This window comes from Lotus japonicus, chromosome 6 (assembly GCF_012489685.1).
Source record: "Lotus japonicus ecotype B-129 chromosome 6, LjGifu_v1.2".
Lineage (NCBI taxonomy): Eukaryota > Viridiplantae > Streptophyta > Magnoliopsida > Fabales > Fabaceae > Lotus > Lotus japonicus.
Genome location: NC_080046.1, coordinates 45,540,353 through 45,565,700, shown reverse-complemented (window position 1 = coordinate 45,565,700; position 25,348 = coordinate 45,540,353). Strand labels below are relative to the sequence as shown.

Genomic DNA, 25,348 nt, shown 5'->3' with positions numbered 1-25,348 from the left:
TATTATTTTGTGGTCTCTCTTCTTTTTTCTCTCTTTTTCCTTCTTCTATTATATGTTCTATTTTCCTGATTTTTGTTTCTTTTCTATGTACTGTTGGGCTATTGTCTTATTTATATATATATATATATGAATTGTCTTTTAACCTTAACCTACTAACATTTATCTTTTTTGTTGAAGAATCTTTTCCATTTTCAGACCCCGGAGTTAATTGCTAAGCGTTATTGCTTTCTTACCATGGGGAAAAGGTACAGGAATGGCAAGTTGAAATTATGGAATTCTAAGGATAACCCTTGTTATTCTAGAGAACAACTTATTGGTAATGTTCCTAAAGATCAACGGTCATCATTTGTTGATTATCACCGGAAGCCAAAATATAAGGTATAATTTCTAGTTGTTTGTTATCTATAATTATCTTTCTATGATTATATTTTAGTTAATATGTTGTTCATATAATAGGAGTAATGTCAAAATAATGTGGAGGTGCGTAAAAAGCAAACAATTCCACATACCCGCGGATCTAAACTTTTATCAAGGAGACAACATGAAATGGTATATAACTCATATTATGTCGTCTTAATAGATTGATCTAATTATTTTTATTTGATATTTGGACTTATATGAGTCACACACATATGTATAGGAAATAGAGGTTGAACATGCTATAAATCGAGGGGAATTATATATTGCAACTCAAAAGAGAAAAGATGAGTCTTATGTCAATGAGGAGGCCAAGTTTATAGGGGTAGGTTACAAAATTAAATGTTTATTCCCCTGCTACTGGAATTGGAATTTAAAATCAGAATCTTGTTGTACTTTTTTTCAAGAAATAGAATCTTTGTGCTGTTGATTTCGAATAAGTAAGTTAATGACATGTAATCAATTTACCCAAATGACATGTAGGAGCACGTGGAGCAAGAACTAAGTCAAACCAAGAATTATGCAGAGGTTTCAAAAAATTATGTTCTTTCCAAAGTTTTGGGTCCAGAAAGAGCCGGATGTGTGCATGGATTAGGCTCAGGCACTCTTCATATTACAACATTTGGATCGACTAGTGGTATAGCCTATAATAGCTCAGTTGAATTATCTCAATTGAAAGAAGAACTTAATTTCGTAAAGACCAAGTTAGCAACTTCTGAAGATAATATTTCAACATTGCAAACTATAATGTTTGCATTTATGAAAATGAAGGAAACAAATATCTCAACAAACTTTGGTGCTTTGTTCGCGATTTTACTCAAAAGGTAATGCCGCTTATTGATTCAACTAAAGTAAATATGTTGCAGTTGTAAATTAGTCCATATGTTGATTTGGTGTGGTTTTAATTTTTAAGGACAATGCTAATGGTGGAAAAGATGCTTCCCCTAAATTTTATGATGAACTGGTCGAAACTGTTGATCATGCAAAATGATTTTCCTAACGTTAGTGAGGTTAGTCATGTTTGCTACTACTTTGGAAATTCAGTTTTGAATCCTGAATGTTTTCCTTTCTATTTCTCATTGAATTGCTTACGTGATTGGGTCCTTGCATCCACATCTGTTTTAGCATCTTATTTAACTGTAGTTGATGTTTGGGACTTGAGAAATTGGGGAAAATGAACCGAGAAGAAGAATATCGAATATGAGGGTTATTTGAGACTATATGTAGTTTTCATTTTGGTATCTTATCTGAGCCATCCTTGAAAAACACCTTTCTTTTCCCTCACTATATCGAAACACTAATCCATTTTTTCTTCTTCTTTAGCAGGTTTCTTTAAATCAAATACATTCTTTTCTTTTGCCGGTGTTGATGATGATAAATTGATAATTGTGATTCCAGCTCATTATTATGATAACGTCTCTCTCTCTCTCTCTCTCTCTCTCTCTTCCTTCACTATGTCATACACACTTTATACTTCCAATTTTGTTGAACCCTTTAACTTTGATTTGTACGCTAATCTCCATCTTAATTTTGATTTCATTTTAGATAACTCATACTTTCAGATTATTATATTGACTTATGGTTTATTAGTTTCAGCTACTGATTAGAATTTTGACATATGCCTACTCTTTTCATTGCAGGGTCAATTGATGACAATATATAAATAATGAAGAATTGTCTAAAAATAATTGAGTCGTAACTGGTTAGCTAGTATTGGCAGTTTACGTATATCTTCTGTAAGATCAAGTTTTGATCTAGTAGTACAACTCTATGTTTTGATGATTACATGTTAACTATTATGTATGAACAATTATGGTACTCTAACATTGTTTTCTGAGTGTTCTAATGACAGGCCATGACTCTGGTCTTATTTCACATAATTCAGAAGCACTTTGCTAAAAGAGTAACCTCTGCAACGCTTTCGCACGTACTATGTTCAATCTGAACAGTAGATCAAGCTTCAGAAGATTTGAAGATTAAAAAGCTCTGATATGGATTCAGCTCACTAGAAGCTCTGAAGGATCAGAAGCTCTGAAGGATCAGAAGCTCTGAAGAATCAGACACTCTGAAGGATCAGAAGCTCTGAAGAATCAGACACTCTGAAGGATCAGAAGCTCTGAAGGTCCAGAAGCTCTGAAAGTCAGAAGCTGAGTAGTGAAGATTCTGAAGTCCAAGAGTAAGCTGGCTCTGAAGACCAAGTACTTCTCCTCTGAGTCCAGAAGCAAAAGGTACAAAGGTCAGAGGATCCAAGCTTCCCTCTGACTCTGATCACCAAGCTTCACAAGTTCCAATATGAAGCATCACTCTGATCAGAAGTCAACAAGGATAAAGGTCATGTCGCTATCCAAAGTACAAAAGCAATTGTATCATTTCTGACGACCTTACCTAACTGATTCAGCCACAGCAGAACCTGGAAAACCCAGATCTGCCCTCCAACGGTAGCATTCCATGCAAACTTCCAAACCTAATTCCTTGGAGTATATAAAGAGGCTGAAGATGAAAGATGCTTTTTGGAAGAACTTTGTAGAAGCTTACGCGAAGTCAAATATTCTCTAAAAACATTCTTTCTTGACATTGTATTAATTGTGTTTACTATTAGCTTTCTAAGAAGCATTTCTTTGTAAACCAAAACCTTCAAACAGTTGTTTGATTTTCCTTTAGGAGATCAAGGATGATCGGATCCTAGAGAAGACTAAGAGAGTGAATCTTAGTGATAGCTAAGTCAGTGTATTGTTAGTCACTTTGCAGGTAGCAAGTGCAGTTGTAACAAACTCTGATTAGTGGATTGCCTTCATTCTAAGAAGGAAGAAATCACCTTAACGGGTGGACTGGATTAGCTTGAGGGATTTATCAAGTGAACCAGGATAAAATCATTTGTGTGCTTTCCTTATCTCTTATCTCAGCATTTTTATCTTTGGTGGTTGAAAAGATTTAATTAAATCTCAAGTGGGTCGAGTTTTAGTTTTAAAACGCTATTCAAACCTCCCTTTCTATCGTTTTTCATACCTTCATCTTCTTGTAATCGATTTATGTACTCTAGTGTTTCAATCTTTATGTACTCAAATTCAGATGTTGGAACCATATATTTCCTTTCATGTTCATGCACATTTGTTAGTTTGATTGAATCTTGTGACATCTTGAGGCATACTTAGAATTTAGTAAAGATGTTGCATATTTGAGATATGTAAAAGCAGTGAATTGTAATTTTTTTATGAGTGACTGAACCACCTTTAAAGAGTGATCTTGCAATTACTTGTAGCATTATCAGGCTCATGCTTATTAATATTCATTATGTTCTTTTTTATCCTAGTCTCTTTTTGCTTACTTTGGTGTTAGTTTAATCCCTAATCACCAACCCTCATTTAAATTTATTCACAAATAAAAAAAAATAAAAAATTCACTTGGTCAAGCATTTTGCACTTTAAAGATGTCAGTAAAGTTTGAGCTTAATTCAATGGTTGGTGCATTTTGTGGCATTTAAAATGTGTCTGTAATTGTAGTGGCATACAAAACCGGCATTTGAGCAAAAAATGTCACAAAGACAGTTGTGGCACCTAGGATAGTGACACTTAAGGTGAATGACAGTAATAAAACTTGTAGCATTTAACCACAATTTAACAATATTAATGCAAATAAAAATACATTTTTTTATAGTGTAATTATCTAAATAAATAATGCACATGTTCTTCTTTAAAAAGCAGAGACGTATGAAGGTTGTTTAATATCTAATACAATGAGGCCCAGAGATGTGTTGATCTTGCTTCAAAATTGCTTTTATCGCTCTTTCATTGTATAATTGCACTTCTACATATTCACCTTCTAAACATAGTACTTGTCTCAACCCATTTAAGTATGCATATTGCTTAAGCTTTGATTAGGCGTAGAAGGAACTAAATATTGTGATTGTGTGTGTTTTTCTACATTGAATAAGAAGTATATCTTCACTTATCATATGTCTGTCACGTCTACGTGTGTTTGTTTGTTTAATAACTACCATTGTAAAATCAAATTTTGTTGATTATAGTTTCCTATGTTATGAATGTAAGATTATCTATTTGATATATTGTTTTTTTTGAGTTCATTGTTTGTTTTCATCACAATTCGTACATATAATGCAACACTAATCACGTACCATTTTATGACTACTTTTTCTATAGTTGTTGTACCCAGTTGATAAATGATGTGATCTTTTTTCTTTTTTGGAATTATATTATCTCCTTAGTTAGTTATCATTGAAGGATGATATGGTTGAACATAACGCTAATATGTAGGATGTCAGATAGAATGTATTTGTGTTACTAATTAGAATTAAGATTTAATTTTATTATGTTGTGCATTAAAATATATATTTTTTACTTATCAGTCTATCATTTATTCATTTTCAAAAAATATTGTAAGATTGTTACTATATAATAATTATAATAAAATTGTAAAAACTTCACCTATACATGTGTTCCATATACACTAAAGTTAATAATATGTTTATTGTAATTAATAATGAACTTTGTCCATTTTAGATAATTGCGTAAATTATAAATTACTGGTATATAAATTAATTAGTTCATTTTATAAAATTATAGAATTCAAAATCATAAAACGTAGAATCATTCGTTCATGCATCGCACGGAAACAGGCTATTGTCCTAGTATAATAAATGATGCACATAGTGTATCTGATGCCTCTCATTTTAATCTCTTTTACTTAAAAACAAAAAAGTAAAAAATAGAAATAAAAACAATGCAAAATTAAAAAATCAGAAAAGGAGGGTTGGGACTAGTAATATGAGGGCAACTCTCCTAACAAGACTCAAGCCACTGTGAAATCATATTCTAGTATTGTGCGATCGTATTCTAGTGTGTGTGTGTGTGTGTGTGTGTGAGAGAGAGAGAGAGAGAGAGAGAGAGAGAGAGAGAGAGAGTTTACAAATACGTTTTGGGCCTCATCCTTATACCTTCATTTTACTGAGTGCAAACACTGGGAAGAGTTACATTACACCTAGGGGATTCATTGTAACACCCCGATTTCGGTGGCGTCACTTTAGTAACCAAAAAGAAACTTAAAGCGGAAAACGTGAATTTTTTTTTTTGATAACAGAACCAAAGACTTAAAGAAATAAACTCTCAACGAAAGATAACAGAACTAATATATAATATAAATGCAGTCCCCGCTGTAAGTAGCAAACCTCGTCACGAGTAACCTCCAGTGACGGAAAGTAGAAAAGTGTAACGCCCGTAGGCAAAATGTACAATCCCAAAAGGATAGGTCAAGTGTCAGCAACACAAGCCCTCAAAAGTAAGAATAAGTCAGAGCTATGACACTAACACCCAACCTTAGTAGACTCTAAACACACATCCCCTATACTTCCATCATCGACTCTCATCTGGTCATGCATGAAGTCCGGGTCCATGTCGAAGGCTCAGTAGTAGTCATTTCGCTCCGGGTCTTCCCCGTACGATGAAGCATCACGAAACAGTCCGTCAACGGCATCTGACAAAAAGGGCATACATAGCCCCCCAAACACAGGTAGCACGTGCAAGGGTCAACTTACGGAAGACAGTATAGAGAATACGATACAACAAGTAGAGTATAAAAGGGTATATATATATATGTTGTATATACACATAAAAGTTCTGCATTGTCTACCCTAAGGTTTAAACATAGCATGTTATCAAATCTCTAGTACAATTCAATCATCAAAGCACATAACAATATTTATCAACATCTACTCATTAAAACACATAACGATGTTTATCAACTTCAACTCCTCTAAATCCCAACGAATATAATTAGAGTGCATGATTCGTCAATGCCACGTCAATCCCGACGATTCCGGAAGAGATAGGCTGGGCACGATCGAGTCGGTCCTAACACTGGCATTGTGTCGACCATAATCCCTCGAGTGTCACTTACAACCTTGACATAGCCAGATCAGTCCTAACCCTGCGGGTCGACTTTTCCCTCCGCTATGCCCGACAATCAACAGGTCGATCCTAACCTCACGGTCGATCATATCCCCCGTCGATGTCCGAATTACCCGAAGGTATAAACTGTACCCGAAGGCATAAACTGTACCCGAAGGCATATACTGTACCCGAAGGCATAAACTATACCCGAAGGCATATAGATATACTGTACCCGAAGGTATATACAGTACCCGAAGGCATATAGATATACTGTACCCGAAGGTATATACTGTACCCGAAGGCATATAGATATACTGTACCCGAAGGTATATACTGTAACTCATGATGATCTCCAAATCATCCGACTCATCTCAATCCGATGGTCAAAACTGCTCCTCGAGCAAAGAGTATCAACATACTCGGAAACTATCAATTTCCCGGCTTATCCCTCGGATAGCCCAACAAACCCCGCTGCTCCAACAGCACAAGAGTATCAACATACTCAAAACTTCTCAACTTCCTCAACACTTGGATCCGACGACACTTCTCGTTTTCCAAAAACTAAGATTTGCATCCAAAGCTTCCTTTCGAGCTTATTATCTTTATTTAAAGATTTAGAGGTTGTTTAATGTCTTATGAGTTTTCTTTACTAAATGATATCCTTTTAGTCTTATCGCAAATCCTATAAGTTCTCGGGATCTCCTAATCCCCAAATGACTCCAGAGAATGTCTCGATCCATAAACACCATAACAAGGCCCGAATCTCATTCGCCCTATCAAACTTTCTCAAAACTCTCAAAATAAAATCGGCATGACCTGCCCGCTATTCTCACTACTCGGAAACTCAGATTTCATTGCAAATGCATAATTAACTCAGCACAAACAACCAACATGTCAAATCAACATATTATGCAATAACCACATAGCACTTAGCATATAAAGCATGCATCACACATCCTAAATTACCCACATAGCGCTTAACATGAAATTCACTCTCAAAAACATTCAGTAGATGAATCATCTACATTGTCAGCCGAAGCCTCAGAAAACTTTTCCCAATCAAAACACAAACAAGAGCATAAACAGTAAATCAATGTCGAAAGCATCGACACCTAAAGCATTAGCTAGTAAGGTAAGTTGCCCTTACCTCTAGTTATTCCAGCGTTCTCCTCAAACGTTCCTTCACAATGAGCTCCTTAATCTTCAGGAAATTCTTCAAAAGAACCTTTAGAGTAAAACCACAGAATTCCATCAAAGACTATCAGAAATTCAGTAATCAATACTCACTAAGGTTACACAAAGTAGTATATACTCCGAGGTACGATAATCTAGCGCGAAAGGACAAGTTTTTGAAAAAGAAGTTTTCCTCCTCCTCCTCTATAGCTCTCGGCCACTATTCACAAATAGGAGGGTCGATTTTTCTTCGATCAAACTTGGTTCCTATGCTATCATTAGCCGTAACTAAGGGTATTCTAAACTCGGAAAAATTATCGGATCAAAAACTGTCGCAGGGGTATTTTGGTCATTATTTTTAGCTCAGAAATTCAAAACTGAAATTTCAAAAAGCAAATTGGATGGGGACGTCACCAACGACGTTTATGACAACTAATCCTACTAGCACTAAGCTAAGGCGATAGTTTTCAGCCCAAAGGACGAAGCTTTGCCCCAAAATGGGTATTTTCACCAGAATTGAAACTCGACGGTAGTTTTTCGAGAATCGGCGGAGTATTATTAGCTAAACATACTCAGAAGAATGTAGGGAAGATGTTTAGAATCAAAAAATGAGATATTCAGGATAGTTTTGCAAAAACCTCAAAACTATGAGCACAGAAATACCTAGAGAAAAGCTATGGAAAAAGCGATCAGAGGTAAGGGAAAGCATCAGTACCTCGAGGCCTACGCGTAGCAACGAACGGAACGACGATCGGTCAAGAATTGGAAAAATCACTTTTCTTCCTTTTCCTCCTCTTGAAGCTACGGCCGTGTGTGTGTGTTGTGATTTTTTTGTTGTTTTTTTCTTTTTTCTTTCATATACTATATATAGGAAATGGAAAATGCGGAAAAATGAGAATTTCGCGATTCCGATTTTTCCTACTGATTCAAACGTATATTAGACACGATATTCTTCCCGTTGAATCTTCTAATTCTCCAAAGAAATATCAGTATGATTTTTGGTTTTCGAGGCTTGTTTTTAATGTGTACCAGCTTAAAATGCACTTTATGCACTTTATGATTTTGACCTCGGATGCAGAAACTTCCTTCTGAAGAAAGATCTGGAACGTCGATTAGAGTGGGCGAACGCGGATGAAATCTTTATTTGATGCTCCGAATAGAAAAAGTCTTCATCGTCCGTTGATTTTAGGGTTTCTGAACTATCAATGATTCGGTTTCGGCAAACTTCCGATGATTGGAATCGGACGTTCGTAGATCCTAGAGTTTCGCCTCGAAACGATTGTTATATATGGAAAAAGAGAAGTTCTAACATTTCTCTGAAGATTTTTGGACTAAATTCCTACAGTGTTCCAAGGGTGGAACATAGTTTGATTTTCTAAGGTTCTTGTCCTAGGTTTTAAAGCGAATATTATTCGTGCTATAACTTAAATTGACTTCGATACAATCCTTTGACTTTTCCTGAACTCCCTCCTTCATAATTTATTCCATTTAGTAAACTCTTGTTCAGGTTTTCCTTTCACGATACATCAACCCTAATCGTGAATAGGAAGTTTATTCACTTAGCATAAGCTTAAAACTTGGGTCTTACATTACTACCCTCCAAAAAGAAAGTTTCGTCCTCGAAACTTAGGGTTCAGCAAAAGTTCTAGATATTGTCCCTTGATCTTCTCATCTAACTCCCATATAGCACCGTCCGTGTCCTTGTTCCAAATAACTTTCACTAAAACACTCTGCTTTCTCCTCGATTGTTTCACTCTTCTGGCCCCAATGTTGACCGACGACGTCTCAAAAGACATATCGTCTTCTAACTCTCTGTTGTCCGGTTCGACCACTTGCGTCGGGTCTCCGTTGGAAATAATATTTGTTGGCATTCGTGCAATCGCACAACCTTAACCACATGCTCCTTTTCTTTCGTTCGTCCAAAATGCTGATTAGAAACTCGGTACGTTCCTATGTTCCGAAGTGAATGCTCAACTTGTCCCCGTGATGTTCACTCATGATCCAAAACTCAACTCGATCGCTTGATAACTCCTAGACGAACTATTGCCTTGGAATCTACTAGTCCATTAACGTTACTTCCAACGTCGTAACTATCGTCGCTCGCACCATGAAATCAATCTTCCCCTCAGTCACCGTTCAAATTAAAACTCAACTTGAGTCTTAACACCTCGTGCATAACAAGACTCATCCCCTCAATCATCAATTCATCGACCACTCATAAGCTAATCATCCTCTTAATATCAAACAATCCATTATTGTCGTCTTCGTCCTCAAAACCTTCCTCACTCAACCCAATTTAGGCTTACTGACATCCCTAACACTTCGCATAAATCGAGGTTTATCCTCTAGAAGATCCAATCATAACCATACCTCAAGTATTCATCTTGATACTAACACTTTCCTTCTTGTAACTTGATTACCATCTCGTCGATAAACTTCTTAATCTCCCAATCAAATTATGACAAACTTCAAGTCCTACACACTTATGACAAGAATTAATAGACTTAAAACCTAAACCTTTTCCAAGTTCGGATCCCTGATGCTCTGTAACTCTTCAACATTTCCTAAACGAATATTCATCTCTTAAAACTACAACTCCTTCGCAAGGAAAACAAATACTTAATGAGAACCTTTTCCTCCCAAACTCAACTAATCTTCGATCAACTCAAGTTAATCTTACCAATCCTTCTATCAAAGTCCATAGCCAGCTATGATTCCGAATATCACCCCCTCAATATTAAGTTGATCAGGCCTAATACATCGAAGGTGGAAATCTAGAAAAAGCCCACTGGAACAGTCAATGAGTTTCCTATCATCCAGTGGTCACATACACCCTGATGATAAATCTTCAATGATGTCGCTACGGAACTACACACCCTCGACATCATACGTATACTATCCATGAGGAATCTCTCTGAGATTCATTCTTCGGCTTCTACCTTCCTTATAATCGCATCGGCGCAATACTACTTTCTAGGCTTAGTGGGTTATTCTAAACCTCGTGTAACTTCTATAGTTAAGCCATTCGGTCAGGGCTTACCATCATATGCTTAGTTAAACAAACAGTTGGTACTTATCACAAGATAGTCTCTGGCACAACTATACAGTATGATTAAGCAATAACTTCAATCAATTCAAAGCGAAAAATCGCTTGCAGACAATCAATTTTCACTCTTTGCAGAGTCACACAACCTAGCACAGAAGACCTATTCCCCAACAACTCCCGAAAGACTCGACAAGCTCTGATACCACAATGTAACACCCCGATTTCGGTGGCGTCACTTTAGTAACCAAAAAGAAACTTAAAGCGGAAAACGTGAATTTTTTTTTTTGATAACAGAACCAAAGACTTAAATAAATAAACTCTCAACGAAAGATAACAGAACTAATATATAATATAAATGCAGCCCCCGCTGTAAGTAGCAAACCTCGTCACGAGTAACCTCCAGTGACGGAAAGTAGAAAAGTGTAACGCCCGTAGGCAAAATGTACAATCCCAAAAGGATAGGTCAAGTGTCAGCAACACAAGCCCTCAAAAGTAAGAATAAGTCAGAGCTATGACACTAACACCCAACCTTAGTAGACTCTAAACACACATCCCCTATACTTCCATCATCGACTCTCATCTGGTCATGCATGAAGTCCGGGTCCATGTCGAAGGCTCAGTAGTAGTCATTTCGCTCCGGGTCTTCCCCGTACGACGAAGCATCACGAAACAGTCCGTCAACGGCATCTGACAAAAAGGGCATACATAGCCCCCCAAACACAGGTAGCACGTGCAAGGGTCAACTTACGGAAGACAGTATAGAGAATACGATACAACAAGTAGAGTATAAAAGGGTATATATATATGTTGTATATACACATAAAAGTTCTGCATTGTCTACCCTAAGGTTTAAACATAGCATGTTATCAAATCTCTAGTACAATTCAATCATCAAAGCACATAACAATATTTATCAACATCTACTCATTAAAACACATAACGATGTTTATCAACTTCAACTCCTCTAAATCCCAACGAATATAATTAGAGTGCATGATTCGTCAATGCCACGTCAATCCCGACGATTCCGGAAGAGATAGGCTGGGCACGATCGAGTCGGTCCTAACACTGGCATTGTGTCGACCATAATCCCTCGAGTGTCACTTACAACCTTGACATAGCCAGATCAGTCCTAACCCTGCGGGTCGACTTTTCCCTCCGCTATGCCCGACAATCAACAGGTCGATCCTAACCTCACGGTCGATCATATCCCCCGTCGATGTCCGAATTACCCGAAGGTATAAACTGTACCCGAAGGCATAAACTGTACCCGAAGGCATATACTGTACCCGAAGGCATAAACTATACCCGAAGGCATATAGATATACTGTACCCGAAGGTATATACAGTACCCGAAGGCATATAGATATACTGTACCCGAAGGTATATACTGTACCCGAAGGCATATAGATATACTGTACCCGAAGGTATATACTGTAACTCATGATGATCTCCAAATCATCCGACTCATCTCAATCCGATGGTCAAAACTGCTCCTCGAGCAAAGAGTATCAACATACTCGGAAACTATCAATTTCCCGGCTTATCCCTCGGATAGCCCAACAAACCCCGCTGCTCCAACAGCACAAGAGTATCAACATACTCAAAACTTCTCAACTTCCTCAACACTTGGATCCGACGACACTTCTCGTTTTCCAAAAACTAAGATTTGCATCCAAAGCTTCCTTTCGAGCTTATTATCTTTATTTAAAGATTTAGAGGTTGTTTAATGTCTTATGAGTTTTCTTTACTAAATGATATCCTTTTAGTCTTATCGCAAATCCTATAAGTTCTCGGGATCTCCTAATCCCCAAATGACTCCAGAGAATGTCTCGATCCATAAACACCATAACAAGGCCCGAATCTCATTCGCCCTATCAAACTTTCTCAAAACTCTCAAAATAAAATCGGCATGACCTGCCCGCTATTCTCACTACTCGGAAACTCAGATTTCATTGCAAATGCATAATTAACTCAGCACAAACAACCAACATGTCAAATCAACATATTATGCAATAACCACATAGCACTTAGCATATAAAGCATGCATCACACATCCTAAATTACCCACATAGCGCTTAACATGAAATTCACTCTCAAAAACATTCAGTAGATGAATCATCTACATTGTCAGCCGAAGCCTCAGAAAACTTTTCCCAATCAAAACACAAACAAGAGCATAAACAGTAAATCAATGTCGAAAGCATCGACACCTAAAGCATTAGCTAGTAAGGTAAGTTGCCCTTACCTCTAGTTATTCCAGCGTTCTCCTCAAACGTTCCTTCACAATGAGCTCCTTAATCTTCAGGAAATTCTTCAAAAGAACCTTTAGAGTAAAACCACAGAATTCCATCAAAGACTATCAGAAATTCAGTAATCAATACTCACTAAGGTTACACAAAGTAGTATATACTCCGAGGTACGATAATCTAGCGCGAAAGGACAAGTTTTTGAAAAAGAAGTTTTCCTCCTCCTCCTCTATAGCTCTCGGCCACTATTCACAAATAGGAGGGTCGATTTTTCTTCGATCAAACTTGGTTCCTATGCTATCATTAGCCGTAACTAAGGGTATTCTAAACTCGGAAAAATTATCGGATCAAAAACTGTCGCAGGGGTATTTTGGTCATTATTTTTAGCTCAGAAATTCAAAACTGAAATTTCAAAAAGCAAATTGGATGGGGACGTCACCAACGACGTTTATGACAACTAATCCTACTAGCACTAAGCTAAGGCGATAGTTTTCAGCCCAAAGGACGAAGCTTTGCCCCAAAATGGGTATTTTCACCAGAATTGAAACTCGACGGTAGTTTTTCGAGAATCGGCGGAGTATTATTAGCTAAACATACTCAGAAGAATGTAGGGAAGATGTTTAGAATCAAAAAATGAGATATTCAGGATAGTTTTGCAAAAACCTCAAAACTATGAGCACAGAAATACCTAGAGAAAAGCTATGGAAAAAGCGATCAGAGGTAAGGAAAAGCATCAGTACCTCGAGGCCTACGCGTAGCAACGAACGGAACGACGATCGGTCAAGAATTGGAAAAATCACTTTTCTTCCTTTTCCTCCTCTTGAAGCTACGGCCGTGTGTGTGTGTTGTGATTTTTTTGTTGTTTTTTTCTTTTTTCTTTCATATACTATATATAGGAAATGGAAAATGCGGAAAAATGAGAATTTCGCGATTCCGATTTTTCCTACTGATTCAAACGTATATTAGACACGATATTCTTCCCGTTGAATCTTCTAATTCTCCAAAGAAATATCAGTATGATTTTTGGTTTTCGAGGCTTGTTTTTAATGTGTACCGGCTTAAAATGCACTTTATGCACTTTATGATTTTGACCTCGGATGCAGAAACTTCCTTCTGAAGAAAGATCTGGAACGTCGATTAGAGTGGGCGAACGCGGCTGAAATCTTTATTTGATGCTCCGAATAGAAAAAGTCTTCATCGTCCGTTGATTTTAGGGTTTCTGAACTATCAGTGATTCGGTTTCGGCAAACTTCCGATGATTGGAATCAGACGTTCGTAGATCCTAGAGTTTCGCCTCGAAACGATTGTTATATATGGAAAAAGAGAAGTTCTAACATTTCTCTGAAGATTTTTGGACTAAATTCCTACAGTGTTCTAAGGGTGGAACATAGTTTGATTTTCTAAGGTTCTTGTCCTAGGTTTTAAAGCGAATATTATTCGTGCTATAACTTAAATCGACTTCGATACAATCCTTTGACTTTTCCTGAACTCCCTCCTTCATAATTTATTCCATTTAGTAAACTCTTGTTCAGGTTTTCCTTTCACGATACATCAACCCTAATCGTGAATAGGAAGTTTATTCACTTAGCATAAGCTTAAAACTTGGGTCTTACATTCATCATCAACTACAAGAGATCGAAGTAGAGGCATCACCGTGCATCAACCAATTAGTAACCACATTTCTTTACTTAATCTATGTTTGGTGCAATAAATCTTCTCTATAGATGATTACTTGCTAATCACCAAATAACCATGTTCATTTCTTTAATCTCTGTTCACTGCAATAATTTTATGTGGATAACTACATGCTAATTCTGCTTTTAGTGTATCATTCTTGTAATTTTTTGAACATTATACAAATGAAACAAATATTATATTAGTTAAAATGTTCATCAACCAAATCTTACATAGAATACAAATGAACAAGCACTCTAGTTGGTTTGTCCCAATAACCAAATTTAAAGGTATCATTAAAATTAGTTGACTAAAAATGTGTTATGTATATTTCAATTTGATCATTTACATTCTTAAATATTTAAATGTGTGATAATTAAATTAATTAGTAAGCTAGCTAACTAAAACAAGTTGGAATATGAGACAAATTTGAAAGAAATAACACACTGATTTTTGTGATCTTTTTGTTTCATAAATCTATTTTGTCTTATTCTTGGTTATTTAATTTTATTAATCTTCTATATATTCTATTAGTATAATTGGAAAAACAAAATTTATTTCTATTGTGAATTTTTTCTGTTCTTTTATCATTCTATGACTAACCTGACAACTTGTATTTGTTTAATGTGACATTTTTCTTGTTTGAACGATGGAGGACTTTAATCAGTTTGAAATTTAGATGAGGAGTCTAATTACAAGACTTATGGTTGAAAAAAATATATGATCTTGAGACTCCTCTACTATTACTCTAATTTTATTTTTCCTATTATTAATTCCTAGCCATAAATATATGGATTTCTAACTTTTATGAACCTGTTTGAAAAATTAGTTGAGCGAAATGACATCAATTCATGTAATAAAAACACATGGTTTCTATCTTTCACTGTTTGAAACAGAAAAAATTGGCAAATCACTCTACAATATTTATCATTTTTGACACTTGACTTTTGTGGCTGTGTTTTTTACCATTACAAAGTGGTAAGTTAATTTTTTTTCACTTTAATTCACTTTGTGGGAGTTGAAAACCGCCACAAAATTGAGATGCCAATACCAGTCCATACTGTGCATTTACTATAGCATTTGATCATAAACATGATTTATTGAATGTTATTTCTTCATACGTCTATTACATTGTTCATAAGTTCTACATAATTGTCTCACTTTTAAAACTCATGCAAATGATTAAAAGATACTTTAAAAATATGCAAAGTCTTATTAGTGTCTCAATTACATACACTCAACTTAACCAGGAAACAGGGGAAACTAAGTTGTGATATGATAAATTACAAGATTGGATTCATATATGAATTCTACTATGACATGGACAACGCATAACTGGTAGAATTATATCACATAATAGAATTTTTTTTACTGTGCTAAGTTTTGTTTTAATCTCATTGACATCAACTTCACTTAAATCACAATGCAGGGAGTTGCATATGACCATGGCTGGGAAGCAGATTTTTTGCAGTATAGCTTCACTTAAATCACAATGCAGGGAGTTGCATATTATTCATAGTCTTTTTCTTTTTTCTCTTTCCAACCAATGTGGCTAGTTTCACTTAAGGGTACACAACTTTTCCATCTTTCAAGTGTGGACATTTTGAAAATATAACCTATCCATTTTTTAATACTCACCAACCAGATTATTATGGGCATTCATAATTCAGACTTGATTACCACCAAAACTTGGTGAAAATTTAGTTAAATTCCCAAAAATTTATTATCCATAATATAAGTCTAAAATCTCAAACTCTCGTGCTTGTCACATATGATTTATTGGCTTTGGATGCAAATTGTCCCAAGCACTTAAATGATGTCAATCTGGATTCATATTTTTTTTAACTAAACCTCAAACAATGATAACTTCACTTTATTATACGACTGCAAAACTCTTTCCCTTGCTGAGTCTCCTATGAATTTTGTATCTTCTATTAGTTTTAATTGTGTCAGTGATGGTGATCCTCATTCTCATCAAGGATACCTTGTATCATCGGCCAATGTGGTGAAACTCACTCCTATGGGGTGCAAAAATAGCACTAGAATTTCAATATCAATAAAGGATTTCAATGAGTCTATCAGGAAAAAATGGTACAAAGAATATGTTTTAGATGCAGGATTTGAGGTTAAGTGGAGTGTTGTTGGTAGAGACAAATGTGATGTTTACTTAAAATCTGGTGGAAGCTGTGGGTACAATGCATCACTATATGCATCCATGTGTTTTTGTCCAAATCAACAATCATATGGTGTCATTTGTAGTGAAACACCGGCACCATCACTATCACCACACTATGAGCCACATTTAGAACCAGAACAGTCTCATCATGCTCTGGATACATATCCTTATAACTTTCTAATTTTGATTAAGTTTTTATGTTGAATAATTATACTCTTCTTGAATAATCTTTGTTCAATATGTGTTCTATTGATTTTTGCTAGTACAAATCAGTAAATAGTTTATGTTAATTAAATTTCTTATATATTATTAAATATTGATGTAGAGCCTATGGAAAAGAATTGAATATGTCATTCCTGCATGAGCTATGTCAATTTAGAAATGAATTGCATTTGTCTCAATACGTTGATCCTTACCATCTAAATATGTAGAACACTAGAATATTGGCTCAAATTGAATATTAATAATAATATGCAAAGGAAACTGACGAAATGTTCTACTGTTAGAAACTAGTAATATCTTTAAAATGAAACAAAACATATATCATATGGTTAGGTACATTAAGTGATAATTGTTAGTTAATATTTAATTCCTTATAAAGCCTTTGGTGAAAGTACATAATTTTACTTGTTTATGTTTGTTTGATTGAAGTAAAATTCTCACCTTGAATCTACACAACTAACTCATCTCTACTGAAATTAACAGTTACAGGAATATGGACATGGGAGAGGAAAACCATCATAAGTAATGGATCCCATTTTTCTTCATATATTATTTTCATCTGTTTATTTCACTAACTATTACATATTAATTGAAAAGTAATGTGGTTTTCAGGTGCTGTTTTCTGTCTGTTAGCAGCAATTGTTGTAATCATAGCCATACACTTCTATAGTGACAATGAGGGCCTTGTGATTTGTGCACCAACGTTCCAGTTCGGTTTCATTATCCAAAATTTACTAGCCTACGACCCGCGCATTGCGCGGGCGAATACCATTGAGGTAATTTGTAGTGAATTTATTTTAAAATTATTTATAATTGTACTAATCGTTGTTAAGACATGTAAATTGGATCCCTACATTTCGCGTATTAGTGGAGTAAAAAGTATAAGTATTACATCTCGTGCATTAGTGGAGAACCTTGTGTTTCTTCATTTCACACGTGAGGGTTTAGTGTTAAATTTAGCTTTACTATTATTTTGAACTAAAGCACTGACGCAAATAAAATAAGTTTTTGCTTTAGAAATTAAATAGTCAAATACATGCTGTAAATTCCAGGAAATGAAATATAAGCTACACATGTAATTGCTTTTTTTATTTTTTCCGTCTTGTTACTCTTTCCGACTTCCTCGTGATGTTTGTGTTGCTATCTTTGGTTCTCTTAGATGGGGTTTTCCTTAAGGTTTGAATCAAAATTTGATCTTCATCTGACGAAGTAATGTCATTTGTGTCGTTGCTTTCTTCCTGATCAAATGATGCACGTTGTCTCAGCTTTGTTGATGTTGTCTTTATTTTCTTTTTAAAACCAATGAATCTTCTTCTTCTTAGATGATATTTGTTGTGGTGAAATTGGCTCCTTTTGTAATCAAATGAAAGATATTTAGATTTTTGTTCATAGTTATGAAAGCAATTATTTAAATAATATTAAATGGTTATGTTGTTTACCTTTTGTATTGTTTTCTAGGTAGATTATTCCTTTGTATCACTGTTTGGCACGAAAGTGTGGGTTATTGTGTAGTTTTGTGACCCTTATTTCAAGTTGTGATTTAAGAGCTTTATCTCAAAAATAAGTGTTTGTTTACACAAATTTCGCAGTTCTAGTGGATCTCTGTAATACTAGCATGTTGTAAGATTTCTGATGATGTAGTGTGCAAGCGTTGTTTGGCATCTCTGTCAAACAATGTCAGTTTTGCAGCTGTAGTTTCATCTGACACTTGCAATTGTATCTTCTACCTACTTTTTTGTTCTATTATGATACTGTGGCAAATTGGATGATAATTAAATGACATGTATGTTTGTTTGCAAATTTTGTTTTACCTTGTTGTTGGGTATTTTGCAGGTTCCTTACATGCGCAACACATGAACTGATCTCCTCCTTAAATTAGTTTCTTCATGCATTTGTGACATGCGATGTAGCTCTAGCCAAATGTATCATCAATATCATTTATAGTTGCTGATATTGTGAACAATTTTTATTTTAAAGATAGGAACAAATAAATGTAATACGTTGTCTTGTAAACATAAGATAATTCTTAAATATTTGTAGTTATGATTTTGATAACATACCTGTGTGGTTGCTTCCAATTTTATGGCCATTATATTGCGTAAATTTGTACTGTTTCTGACCATTCTATTTTCAATGCTCTCATTTTGTTGAGTTGGTAGCTCCTTTATTTTATTGCTATTAGATGTCATTTTATGAAGCGCGGAATTTCACGTTGACAACTCATTACTCTCATGTTTCTAAAATTTGCCACGTCATTTCAAAAAAAAAATTGCCACGTCAGATATTAATCTTACATGTCAATCCATGTGATCTCAGCTCTCTTTACAATCTCTCATGCTTCAACTTTGTTGTTGTGCCGCACCCAAACTTTGATGCTACCACTGACTCTTTGTTTTCCAGCCACTGTTACATTTTCCACCATCAATTTCGTTTTTACTTCCTGTGAATTGGCGTTTCATAAACTAATGCTCATATCGTCGCTACTTCTTCTCCTCTCCCTGGTGGAAGTTTTATTTGGCATCCACGACGGCTTTGGAACCATAAAATGGACCCTAAAGAACTTCACTTTCATCCATATCATATCATCACCATTACCTTTTATGGATCATTGCAGAGAAAATTAAAGCGCCTGAATTTCTCAAATTCATCACAACCAGGTTCTGTCACTTTCACCCTGTAGCATCTCCACGCCTCAAACCAGGTTTACTTTTTCTCTTCTTATAAATTCGCTATGTGTTCTGGCTGTGTAATTATTGACAGATCCTTCTCAATTGGCAGTTTCTTCTTCCCCATATAAAATACTTCAAATCGTTCAGTTTTGTTATAAATCTTCAATTCTATATACCAGGGAAGTAAAGGGAAGCGTTTCACATTTCACTGTCATTTGATCTTTCTCATTGTAGATTGCATATTCATATAAGTTGCTAACCATGGAAGAAGCTTAATATGAAGAGCAATTGGTACAAGAGATTGTGAATGTGATTCCACAATGCAGTTGTTGGGTGAAGGATATGCATGTTCAATAACTCAATTATCTTTTTTAACAGTTTACACTAATTGTTATTGCTACAAAACTCGCCCACTACCATAATAAAAGCAGTTACCGGAATAGAAGACGGTGGAACTCCAAAGGTAATCAACCGATGTGATCGGTAGGGCAGCCGAGAAGTTCTCTTGCGATGTAGAGTAGAGGAATGTAAAAAGTATCTTAACTCAACATAAGAAGGTATCAATGTGAGGCCAATAATTGGTATTGCTTTACTTAATATCATATATATAATTTATGTCTTCATTGATTATGCAGGTACATATGCATCCATTAATTTGTATGAAGCTAATTTTTAGTTTAAATTACCTGTAGGCTTGTGTTTATTAATTCAATCAATTTAGAAGAGTTCTTCTTTACAAACTTCCTCTAACATGAGCAAGGAACTTTTCATACAGATATCTGGTCCCTTGATCCTTAGCCTCGGGAATGGAACAAGGTTATGGTTTGGAGTTTCATATTACGTGTGATTTTGTATATTCCTACTCTTAGGCAAATTAAGTTTTCTTCAAGCATAGAGTTCTACGTGCAAATTGAATGACTATAGTCAGTGTTAAATAACAATACAAACTACAAAGTAAGTTCAAACCTTACTTTTTAACATCCGTGTATATATATATACATATATGTATATATATATATATGTATCATTTTATTATCTAACAACTTTATTACTATCTTTTATCCATTTTTACTTTTTAGACGCCTCAAGAGATAATTATAGTAGACACTCATCCAAATTAATATAAATATTCATAAATAATATCAAATCTAAGCGCATCTCAGTCTTAGCATCAACTTCACATGGAACATTTTTTTTTGAAACAATTAATACATCACTTTCAAACAAGAAAAATAGTATGATGCCAGTATCCGTGCAACAGGCGGGTATTAGTCTAGTTTACAAGTTAATTCCTTTAATTGGAAACTTATCTCCGACGCAACTCATTCATTCTAAAGGTTATTTGCTGCCACAAACAATTCTATTGGCTCAAGACTATCATCTAGGCACAACAATTGTAAGGAATTTATAGCTCTTACTACTTGAGCTAACCTTCAGAGACCGTTTTACTCATATTTTGAATGACCCTAACTTCTGTTTTGGTGGGTGTGGCTCTCCTTAAACGCATTAAGTTAATTAAGATTTTTGACACATTGATTTTAACATCAAACAGCTTTTGAGTTCAACAGAATATTTCAGGACGAGAGAGGATTCACGTGTTATGAACTTGCTCTGAATTTCACTGTTATCCAATGTGTCTAAAAGCTGTTTTAGACTTGCAATGAGAAATGAATCTTTATCTAGAAAAAAACAGACACAGGGACAAGTGGAGAAAGACAAATGTAGACAGAAAAAAAAGGTCATTCAGATTTTTCTTCTCAAAAAAAATAAAGAACAACCAAGAGCTCTCTGAGATGCATTAGCTTATATAGGACATTATGATATTGACAAACAAAAACTTAAGTGCCAAGAACTTTCTCTATAGTCTAGGCCACAGGACCAAAAAAGATAAAATTAAAAGATAGAGTTGACCATCATGTATACATTTATAAAGGGATCATTGTAGTACTCAATGACCCAAGTTTTTCTTTTGTGGTTCAAAGACATATTTAATCAATGATTCCTTCACAGGCAATAGCTCAGGAAATTCATTCTTCAGTTTTGATGCATCCATCTGGTTAATGCTTGGAGAAGAGAATTGAGCATGTTATTCAAGTGTGAAATTAACCCACTTAAAACCAGGGTCAACATAATCCTTGTACATTTCAAGAATCTCATTGCATGTCACAATACCAGGATTTGTCAAGTTCCAAATGCCCCTGGAATTCCGTTTGGCCATCTCAACTGAAACTGGCACAAGTTCATCCAAAACAGTGATGTTGTTTGAAATGTTGGCCACTTTATCAGACCTTGTAATCTTTGTGATGAAGTTGTGTGGGTTGCTGAGATAAGAGGATACTGGCAACTGCATTCTGAAGGTGCACACATTTTCATATTCCTTTAGAAACTCTTCAACCTGACACCATATTATGATAGAGACAAAGTCAGTGGCTGTACAAAAAAAAATCCTCATGTGAGGATTGAGCAACAACTACAAATTTTTTATCCCACTAAGTAAAGTCGGCTATTTAAATCACTTCATCCATGTTAAACATAGGGCCAGTTTTACGCTGGCCGCCACATGCCTGACAACTTTTAATCGGGCTTAGGACCAGCTATGACACATAATAGGTGGAGCTGAAAATTGTGGAACAGAAAAAGGAAATTGGAATTGTTTGGGAACCTACCTTGGCTTGAGTTTTGAAATAGAAAGAATCAGTGGAATTTGGCCTGTCTTCAAAGTTATCACCAAAGGCATAATTCATCAAGGGGAGACCATGCTCTCTGCACACATCTGCTAATGTTAACACCCTAACAACTATGGCATGTATGGTTTCTGGCTTATGAGCCTCAAACCTTCAATGCACCAGTCACACCAGAAGCATTGAAAACATGAGTTGGTTTAATGGTCCTGATTTCAGCCAAGATCTGTGATCTATCATCTAAACGTCCTGCACCATATTCAAAGGGTATCCCTTGCTTTTCACAAATATTTCCTAGAAGACCCCCAATCCACCCTGCACCCCCATATATCAAGAACTTCAGAGATGGCTTATTTGGTGATAACAAATTGTTATTCCTTGTAGTAGGATTAGGAACCAGCATTGTGTTCTGATTAGCATTGTTTACATCTGAGCCACCATCATTGTATTTCTGAACTCCTAGCATGGTGAGCATTCTTGGATAAGGAATCAACTCAATCAAGGCTCCAGAAACATCACCCCACCAATCAGGATTCTTAACATACCAAACCATGGTCTTCCTTAGACCCTCCTCCCAAGTAGTTCTCTCAGACCATCCCATTTTCTTCAGCTTTTCATCTTCCAAGAAATATCTCTGGTCATTGAAAGGCATATTCTCCACAAACTTGACATGAGTTTCAGGATTCATAGAGAAAAGCCTGCATATGTCCCTGGCCACATCAATCACTCTCCTTTCTTTCTTTGTCCCTATGTTGTAAACATGTCCCACCTCACCTCTATGGAGAATGGTCTCAAAAGCCTCTGCAACATCTTCACAATAAAGATAACTCCTGACATTAGACCCATCACCATGAATTGGGAGAGTCCTTCCTCTCATGGCCAAGAGCAAAAACTTTGGAATCAGCTTCTCTGGGAACAGGTTAGGCCCATAAACATTGTTCCATCTTGTGGTTATAACTGGCAATCCATATGATCTACCATATGCCATTACAAGCATTTCAGCACCAGCTTTTGTTGCAGAATATGGGTTGGTTGGGAGGAGCTGAGAAGCCTCATTGTTTCCCACCACTGCATCCTCCTCTGTCTCCCCATAAACCTCATCTGTGCTGACATGGATGAACATCTTCACTTGTCCACTAGAGACTTTTCAGGCTTCTAGAAGGACATGGGTCCCATAAATGTTGTTCTTGGTGAACTCAAAGCTGTTGCCAAAGGAGTTGTCAACATGGGTCTGAGCTGCAAAGTGCATTATGGTGTCAATTGATTCAGTGAGAAGGATGTAGTTGACTAAGTCAGCACTGCCAATGTCACCCTTGATGAACTTGAAATGGGGAGAGGAACTTGAGGGAATGAGGTTCTTCAGATTTGAAGAGTAATTAAGCTTGTCAAGGACAATGATCTTGTAATCAGGGTAGTTTTTTACTAGCCAGTTGCATACATGAGATGCAATGAAGCCAGCTGCTCCAGTGATAAGAATGTTCTTTGGCTTGTAGGTGCTGCTACCCATATCTGTACAACTTTTATTTTAAGGCAATACAAGTATACAACTTCTAGTCAGATACATATCAGAAATCAGTAATGCTATATGTTTACGAATGAAAATTGCAAGAAATTTTGATGTGACAAAATCACTTGTTGTGTTTCTCATCATAACTTTTAATATTTTCTGATTCATATGTATGACAAGTTTTTCACAAAAATGTTGAATCATGTCACATATATGAATTCCTGAGAACTTCAGAACTTCCCAGGCAGGGCTTAAATATCACTTGTGGAAGAATTCAACACCAAAAATAATAATCACAATCATGTTGAATAAATAAAACATGCTAACCAAAAACAAAGCTGTAGTGGATGGCATAACCTGCCAAAAGCTATTGAGAAAAAAAAAACATTTTTAAGTAAAATTTACTCTCATCAATCTCATGTCAAAAGAAATTAATCATCCAATGGGCCAAAAGCTAGACCAGTTAAGTGTAATGGTTTTTGTTTTTTTATCAGAGCATATATTACAACACTTTCCTGATGTGAAATATATTGCTTTTAATAATCCAGACTGTGAAGGGTGCAGTGCAGGTTCAATTTAGCCAAGTTCTTACACCTTCATCAACTGACAACTTGAAACTTTCAACTATTGAAACAGTTAAAACCACATAGAGAACTACTAAGCTATTATTCATCACCAAAAACCAAACTATTCACAGAAGCAGAGAAATATAACTAGACATATGATAGTAACTAGTAACGGAAGCAAGAGCAGAAACACAAGTGATCAAAATATTCAATCACAGAGGGCCCACCAGAGTAATAAATAGAAAACTGAGAAATAACTTACATGATCTCAGCCTCAGGATGGAGGGAAAGAGAAGCAATGTAAAGTTTGAGAAATGATATGATTTATGACTTATGAGCAATTGTAGTTACATACATGTTGTATTTATAATTTATAATTTATAACTAAAATATGTTGAGAATCAATTCAAATTGTATAATGGTTAGTTGGGCCTAATAGTTAGTTAGGTCTAATGGGCTTAGTTAGAAGATGCCATTAGCATTGGCAAGTTGCCAAGTGCAATGGCAGTTAGTGTTGTATCTGTGTAATTGTAACTGTGTGTGTGTAATGTTTGTAGCAAGTGTTTGTGGCACTATAAATACTATAGCAATGAATGAATAAAGTAGAGAAATTTCATTCTGCAATTATCTTCTTTCATCTTCTGAGTTGTTTCTTTCATTGTGAGCTAACAGAGTGGTATCAAGAGCTTTTACGATCTAGGGTTTGAAAGGGGAAATTTCACAATTTCCCAATTTCTGTGAGTCCTTGCTTCCTCTTCCTCAAGCCGAGGCTTTGTGAGGAAGGTTTTGCGTGCGGTGCTGCAATTGGGTGCGTGCGGTGCTTCGTTTGGCTGTGTTTGGTGCTTCAATTGGGTGCGTGTGGTGCTTCAATTGGGCTCTTCAATTTCTGTGATTGTGGGTTCCTCGTTGGTGTGAAGAATGGCTAGTAACAGCAATCTTCTGACAAATCTACCAGTCTTTGATGGCAAAAGCTGGGATCAATGGAGCAAGAAGATGCGTGTTATCTTCAATGTTCAGGATGTGGCTGAATATGTTGATAATGGCTACACTCCATTGGAGGCGGAT

The 25,348-nt window shown here is 35.8% G+C and overlaps 1 pseudogene; it reads right to left on the bottom strand.

The window, feature by feature from the left end:
- Positions 1–21,477: 21,477 nt before the first annotated feature.
- On the bottom strand, positions 21,478–23,789 carry LOC130725403 (trifunctional UDP-glucose 4,6-dehydratase/UDP-4-keto-6-deoxy-D-glucose 3,5-epimerase/UDP-4-keto-L-rhamnose-reductase RHM1-like; annotated as a pseudogene).
- Positions 23,790–25,348: the final 1,559 nt, after the last annotated feature.